This window comes from Pteropus medius, unplaced genomic scaffold (assembly GCF_902729225.1).
Source record: "Pteropus medius unplaced genomic scaffold, Ma_sr-lr_union100, whole genome shotgun sequence".
In the NCBI taxonomy this organism is placed as follows: Eukaryota; Metazoa; Chordata; class Mammalia; order Chiroptera; family Pteropodidae; genus Pteropus; species Pteropus medius.
Genome location: NW_024353905.1, coordinates 2,613,526 through 2,621,204, shown reverse-complemented (window position 1 = coordinate 2,621,204; position 7,679 = coordinate 2,613,526). Strand labels below are relative to the sequence as shown.

The 7,679-nt window shown below is 34.8% G+C and overlaps 1 protein-coding gene across 1 annotated transcript in view; it reads right to left on the bottom strand.

Moving 5' to 3' along the window:
* Window positions 1-325: 325 nt before the first annotated feature.
* The window catches only part of NBDY (negative regulator of P-body association), an 88,110-nt gene continuing 80,756 nt past the window's right edge, over window positions 326-7,679 (bottom strand). The window contains exon 3 of the mRNA XM_039851377.1: window positions 326-1,990. The gene's annotated coding sequence lies outside the window, so the exon portion shown is untranslated. The remainder of the gene's footprint in view (window positions 1,991-7,679) is intronic.

The following is a 7,679-nucleotide window of genomic DNA, read 5'->3' as shown; positions in this document are numbered from 1 at the left end:
GAGACATCACCATGATGATATACACAACCAAGAAGCATATGAAAAAATGCTTCACATTAAATATAAGGGAAATACAAATTCAAGCAACAATGAGATACCACTACATGCCTATTAGAATGACCAAAATCCAGAACTCTGACAAAAGATAATGCTGGCTAGAATACTGAGCAACAGAAACCGGTTGGAATGCAAAATGTTATAATCACTTTGAAATAGTTGTTGATTTCTTACAAAAGTAAACCAACTCTTCGAGTACAGTCCAACAATTGTGCTTTTTAGTATTTACCTCCCAAATTGAAAACATGTCCACACAAAAATCTGCACATGGATGTTTATAGAAGCTTTATTCATCATTCAAAATTAGAAGCAAATAAGTCGTCCTTTAATAGGTGAATGGATTTATACCTGGTACATCCATACAATGGAATATTATTCATTACTAAAAATAAATGAGATATCGAGACATGAAAAGACATGAAGGAAACTTAAATGTGTTTTACTAAGTAAAAGAAGGCAATATTAATAGGTTACATACTGTATGATTCCAACTACATAATATTCAGGAAAAGGCAAAACTATGGAGACAGTATAAAGATCAGTGGTTGCCAGTAGTTGGGGGAGGGGAAGGAAGGGATGAATAGGTGGAACACGGATGATTTTTAGTGTAGTGAAAATATTCTGTACAATACTATAATCATCTACATTTGTCATTATACATTTGTCCAACCCCATAGAATGTAAATCACCAACAATGAATCCTAATGTAAACTGTGGACTTCGGATGATTAAAATTGATCAATGTAGGTTTATCAGTTATAACAAATATACCACTCTGGTGGGTGATGTTGATAATGGAGGAGTCTATGCATGCATGGTGGCAGGAGGTATATGGGAACTGTGTACTTTACACTGAATTTTTCTGTAAACCTAAAGCTGCTCTACAAAAACCCTTTAAACAAAAAAAAATTAAAAGAGGCAGGGAATTTTATCACTGCTTAAATTTATGGTATAAGGAGGGAGATCTAATTTTTCTCCCATACGATCAGCTAGATGCTCTTGATACAATTTAATGAATGATTCAGCCCTTCTCCACTAATTTGAAATGCCACTTTTAAATTCTTAGATAAGTTTCTATGCATTTCTGGGTTTTATATCCTGTTACACTGACTTACGTATATGTCTATGAAAGTAATACATTGTTTTAATTATTGTATTTTTACTATATTATTTAATGTCTATAAAGATTCCCCCAAAATTAACTTTAATTTTTTTCATCTAATGTCTGAACAATCTATGAACTACGTGAACTATTGAAGGTTGCTGACTAAGGTTTTCCCATTCTCCTTGTATTTTTCGCCATAACTTTTAATGCTTTTAATTAAGATACCTTATTTATTAAATATCAGTATTTTAGAAATAACAAGCACAACAACTACCTTGACCAGGAAAATTGTTAAGATGTAGAATTAGGGATATCATAGATTATATAGATAAATACCATATAAAAAAGTGAAGAAAATATTCTGGAAACAATTCTTTTTCAGTTTTTACCATTTAACCTCCCCACACACACTTTCCTGATATTGTCACACTACAAAGAATTAATGGATGGTCATTTGTAGGAAGAAGGTCATATTTTGACATTAATTTTAGTAATATTTTATATTTGGAATTATTATAAAATATTTACTGAAAATGCACAATTTACTAGACAGTAGTCATAGAGAACTAACACAGCAATGAGAGACAAAATTTATTGGGCTCTTAATGGATTTATAGGAATTTAAAGTTATACAGTAAGGACTGGATGTGAACAAAAGAGAACATTGATTGGTTGCTGCAGGACCATCTTACAGGTGTTATTTCCTTTAGTGAGTTCACCATGATCCAGGCCATAGCCTTCAATCTTAGAGGACTACAGCCTGATCTTGATCATGTCCCAGAATTCATCCAAATCAAGAGATGGAACTGTGCCGATTATATCACAAGACTGAAAGATATAAAATGAAAAGGATAATTTATTAATTCATATTGAGAAACACAATTATCATACCAATCAGATATGTCTGTTAAGAAGATAACACCCCACTTTCCCTCCTAGAAAGATTACAATGGAAGCGAAATTATTACAGCATTTCTTCATAAATATTAAAGTCATAAGATGCTGATAACTAGCTTCGTGTTTTATACCTGACATATTTGTCTGCACAATGAAGATTTATCTGTCACACAGACCAGATATTTCCATCACCCTAGGCATTTTTTTCCCAGAGAAAAGTGCTGGGATGTCTTCCTCTGTATTTCTTGTTTTTGAGGCTTTTATAATTGGTTGACTGGTTCCATTCTGCTCCCACTACCCCTCAGCACATTCTTATATTCTTTAGAAAATCAGTATTTATTTATTTACACAATGCGTGAATATAATTTAACTGCATATAATCCAAATAACAGACAAAATTACTCTTGCCACCAAACTTCTGCCTTTCTTCAGCTATCTTATCTCCAGAAGAAAACAAAAGTATCAATTCTTTCTAGACCTATTTCTATGTATTTAAATGTACACAAAGAAGGTACTGTAATAGTTTTAGATAAGAGGTTTTGAATGTAAAATAGATCATAGCATATACACTATTCTGTAATTTTTTCTAATCCACTTAATATCTTAATAATTTTTCTATATAAAAATAGATCTATCTATCCCAATATTTCAACTACCTCATGATATATTGTATAACAAAATAATTTATTTAGTCGTTCTTTTGTTAAAAAGCATTTAGTATCCTTGCAACTTTTTAAAATTATAAACAATGAAGTATATTTGTTCATATGTGGGAGTATCTCCACAGGTTCTATACAAGAAATATGTATCAAAGAGTACACACTTTAAAGTTTTGATGCTGATAACATACTATTAAAATTTAGTCTCATAGACAGTGTATATTTCACTACATCCTTCCTAAAATTGAAGGTTATGGAGACTTTTGATTGTTGCAAATATGATGGGGAAATGATGTCTCATACTGAATTATATTTCAATGATTAATGATAAAGTCAACTTAATTTATTACGATTACTGGCCATTTATTTTATGTCTTCTAAGAATTGTCTGTTATTTGACCATTTTTCTATCAAGATAGTGTTTTTGTATTATTATGTGAGTATTTTATATATTCTAGAAACTAATAATTTATCCATTATATGTCTTTTAAATCTTACTGTACTATATACATCAATTTTTTTGTTTGTTTATAATGTCATCATAAAGACTGAAGGTTTTATATACAAATATTTTATTTGCAAAGGTAATAGACATTGAAACAAAGGAAACAACATAAAATATATACGAATAAAATTAATAATCTCCATTCCCAATCTCCAGAGTTTAACAGATGTTAATAGCCTGAGGTGGTAATCACATCAGCAATATGATGATACAGGAGTTTCTAGTGCTCTTCCCCTAACAGAAACATCAATTTGAACAACACCCCATGAGATACTGACTGCAGATGAGGGATCAAAGAACCTGGGTGGAGAGCAGAAATAGAAAAGATGAACTGAAGAGGGTAGTAAAGAGTTTCACATTATACCTGTTACCTTTCCCCCAAATCCTGTCACTGTAGCACTGAGAGAGACACTCTCCCAGTGAGAGGAAGAGAGTTAAGTCAATATGTGACTTCACCGTGAACCTCAGCACCAGGCCCAAAGCAGTGCCATGGCGGCCTCCAAAGTCCCAGCTTCCAGGCAGCTCCCAAGGACCCACAGACCTGACCCACCCAAGTGCCAAAATGGACCCAGAAGCCACAGGTACCAGACAAGTTCTTAGAGACCCAGGCTCCTGGCCTGTCCTAGTACCTTGCTGGTCCTTGAAGACCCAGCCTCCAGACCAGCTCTTGCAAGACTAGACTCTAGGCATGCACCAGCATAAGATAGGCTCCCATGGGCCAAGGTCCCTGACTCTCCCCAGTGCCAGGCTGGCCCCAGAAATTCAGCCTCAAAATATGCCCCAGAGTCAGAGTGCCCCATGAAACAAGCCTCCTGAGTGACTCTTCTGGACACTGACCTTCAGCCTACCATAATATCAGGCCCCAGAAGACCCAGCCTCCAGACCAAATCTTGAGGATGCTGGTTCCTGGACAGCCCCAGCACCAGGTTAGTCCTTGTAAACCTAAGCTCTAGGCCAGCTCCCATAGACCCAGGCTCATGGCACACCACACTGTCAAGCCAAATGCCACAGACACAGCTTCAGGCTGGCTCCTCTGGACCAGAGATCCCAGCTGGTTCTTATGGACACAGGACCCAAGCCCATCACCATGGATTCTGGCACCAGGTCCACCACTAAGCACCAGTCCCTTCCCCAGAGATAGAGGCTCCAAATCTACCACTGTGGACACCAATGCAAGGCCACATGAATCACAAATAAATAAGGAAATATGAAACCACCAAAGGAAACTAATAAAGCTCCAATAGTATCTCTAAAGTAATGGAGATTTATGAACTGTCTGACAAAATGTTCAGAAAAATCCTCAAAGAAATTTGGTGAACAACAGGAAAACACAGAAAACTAAACAAAATTAGAAGGATACATGAACAAAATAAGTTCAACAAAAAATATAAACCATTAAAACAATAGGATCTTGGAGTTAAAGAATGCAATGACTAAAGTGAAGAAGTCAATAGACAGCTTCAACATCAGACTCAACGAAGCAAAGAAATCAATGAACTAAACTACAAGATATTTGACATTATCCTATGAGAGAAACGACAACAAGAATGAAAATGAATGAAGAAAACCTATTAATTACGGGATACTATTAAAAGAAGCAATTTACTTATAATTTGAATCCTAGAAGGAGAAGAAGAGAATGAGGAAGAATGCTTATTTAAAAAAGACAAACTGGTGGAGAACTTCTCAAATCTGGATAGATTTGGACATTTACCCTAAAAGTCTGAACCCAAAAAGATCTTCACCAAGACACATTAAAATAAAACCATCTAAAATCAAAGACAAAGAAAGAATTTTATAAGCAGCAACACGAAAAATTCCTCACATACAAGAGAACTATCATATGGCTATCAGTGGATTTTTCAGCAGAAACCTTACAGGCCAGGAGAGAAGGAAATACTATATCAAAATGCCAAAGGAAAAAAAAAAAGACTGACAACCAAGAATACTTTACCTAGCAAAGCTATCCTTCAAAATAAAGGAGAGATAAACATTTTCCCAGATAAAGAAAAGATGTGGGAGTTCATTACCACTAAACTTGCTTTACAAGAAATGCTAAAGGGAGTTCTTTAAGTTGAAATGAAAAGACATGTCTTTAAGTTGACATGTCAACAAGTGAAAGTATAAAACTCACTGTAAAGCTAAGACTATACAGTCATGCGCTGCATAATGACTTTTCGATCATTTATGAAATGCATACATGACAGTGGTTTTGTAAGATTATAATGGAATGAAAAATTCCTATTGCAAGGTAGTAGCCATAATAACATCATAGTACAACACATTATGTGGTTGTGATGATGCTGGTGTAAAGAAACCCAGTGTCCTGCCAGTCATATAAAAGTATAACACATACAATTATGTAAATTACATAATAATTGATAATGATAAAAATGGCTGTCAACGGTTTATGTATTTACCATACCATAGTTTTATTTTATTTTAAGGAGTACTCTTTTGACTTATAAAAAAAAGTTTGCTGTCAAACAGTATGCCGTATTATGCCAGCAGCATCTTCATGCATCTTGTATTTACTGTGTCTTTTGATTGCATCATTCTCTTGTGCTTAATTAAATCTTGTGTTGTTTTATACATTAATATGCTATACAACTTATAGCATAGGAGCAATAGGCTATACCATAGAGCCTAGGTGTGTAGTAGGCTACACAATCTAGATTTGTGTAAGTACAATCTATGATGTTCACACAATGGTCCCTAACAACACATTTCTTAGAAAGTATCCCCATCTTTAAGTGGTACACAATTGTAGTCAAATTCAGAATACTCAAATACTGTCACGGTGGTATGTAAATCAATTTTAACTCTGATATAAAAGGTAAAAGAAAAAAGTGTTAAAGATAATTACAGCTACAATAATGTGTTACTGAATACACCAGTAACATATATATATATATATATATATATATATATATATATATATATATATGTAAATTGTGACATTAATAACACAAAATGTGTGGAATTTAAATTGTAGAGTTTTTATATAGTTCAATTTATCACTTTAAAATAGACCGTTATATTTATAAAACACTTTAGTTAAACCTCATGATAACAACTAAAAAACTTGTAGTAGATTTTTTTTTTTAAAAAAAGAGAAAAGAATCAATATATACCACTACCAAAAAAATCATCAAAAGTGAAAATAGCATGACAGGAAGAAAGAAAGGAACTACAAAACAGTCAAAATACAATTTTTAAAATGACAATAGTAAATCCTTTGCTAATAATAATTAGGTTTCAATGTAAATGAATTAGATTTGGGAAGACATATCAGCATCAGGGTGGTATAAGGCATCCTTCATTTTTGTTCCACTGTAAAAAGAAAAAAATTCTGCATTGACCCAAACATAAAAGTGCCTTTTAGGGAGCTGTGGAATCTAACACCTTAAGCCAAGGGACCCAGCATGAGTGTCCCCCACCCAAGCATTATTAACAGGCAGACAACCTCAGTTCTAGCTATGGACCCTGCAGTGATCTGTATACTGGCTCCAGCCCCTCTTAGCCAAACTCAGGGAGTTCCTAAAAAATACATCCATAGACAAGAAAGCCTTTGTGGATATCCAGGTATAGAGAGAAGTTCCAACACTCCGTTGAAATGAAAATGAATACAAATATGAATGCACTGGAATGGAAAAGAGAAATAATTATCTTTATCTGTGTCACCCCTCACCCAGATAGCAAAGCTTGAGAAAAAGAGAGATCTTCATTATCCCATGAAAGAGTGAGGATGTGAGTGAGCATTCAGGTTTCCCAGCTGTGCAGAATGCTGCCAAAGGGGATAATTTCTCTCTAACCTATCCAGAGTACAGAATCATGAGCTATGTGAAGCGGAGACAGGAAGAAGCAAGGAGAGCAGCAGACAGGACACTTAGAGACATTAAAAGGATACATAAAATAGCCTGCTGATAAGATGTTGGGAAAGCCTCACCCATAGATCCCCCAAATTGGCACATTGATACCCACTGACCCACATTTCCCCAACACACATCCTCTGCCATATGACTGTCTCCTGTGTGCTCCAGATGGCATTGTTAGAATGGGCTTTGACAGATGGTTAGTGAGCACATGTAGAAAGCTGGTCAAATTTCTAGGCCTAGAAGAGATAACAAATGAGCTTTAGCACCATATTTGGGAAAACGAAAGAGAGGCTGTCATTACTCAGCCTAGGGCATTGTAGGATCCAGAGAAAACATTCGAGATTAAAAATTCTGCTACTATAAAAGGCAAGAACCATGGAACAGGTATGCAAAGAGAATGTCTGACATAGCTTCAAAATCACTAGCAGGAATAAAAGAAGGTGTCTCTCTCCTGAAAGCAGTAGTTAACTACTTCTTCAACTGCAAAAATAGAAACATAAAACGTCAAAGAACATAAAAAATAAGGTAACATGGCAACACAAAAGAATCACAATAACCTTCTGGTAATTGAACCTAAA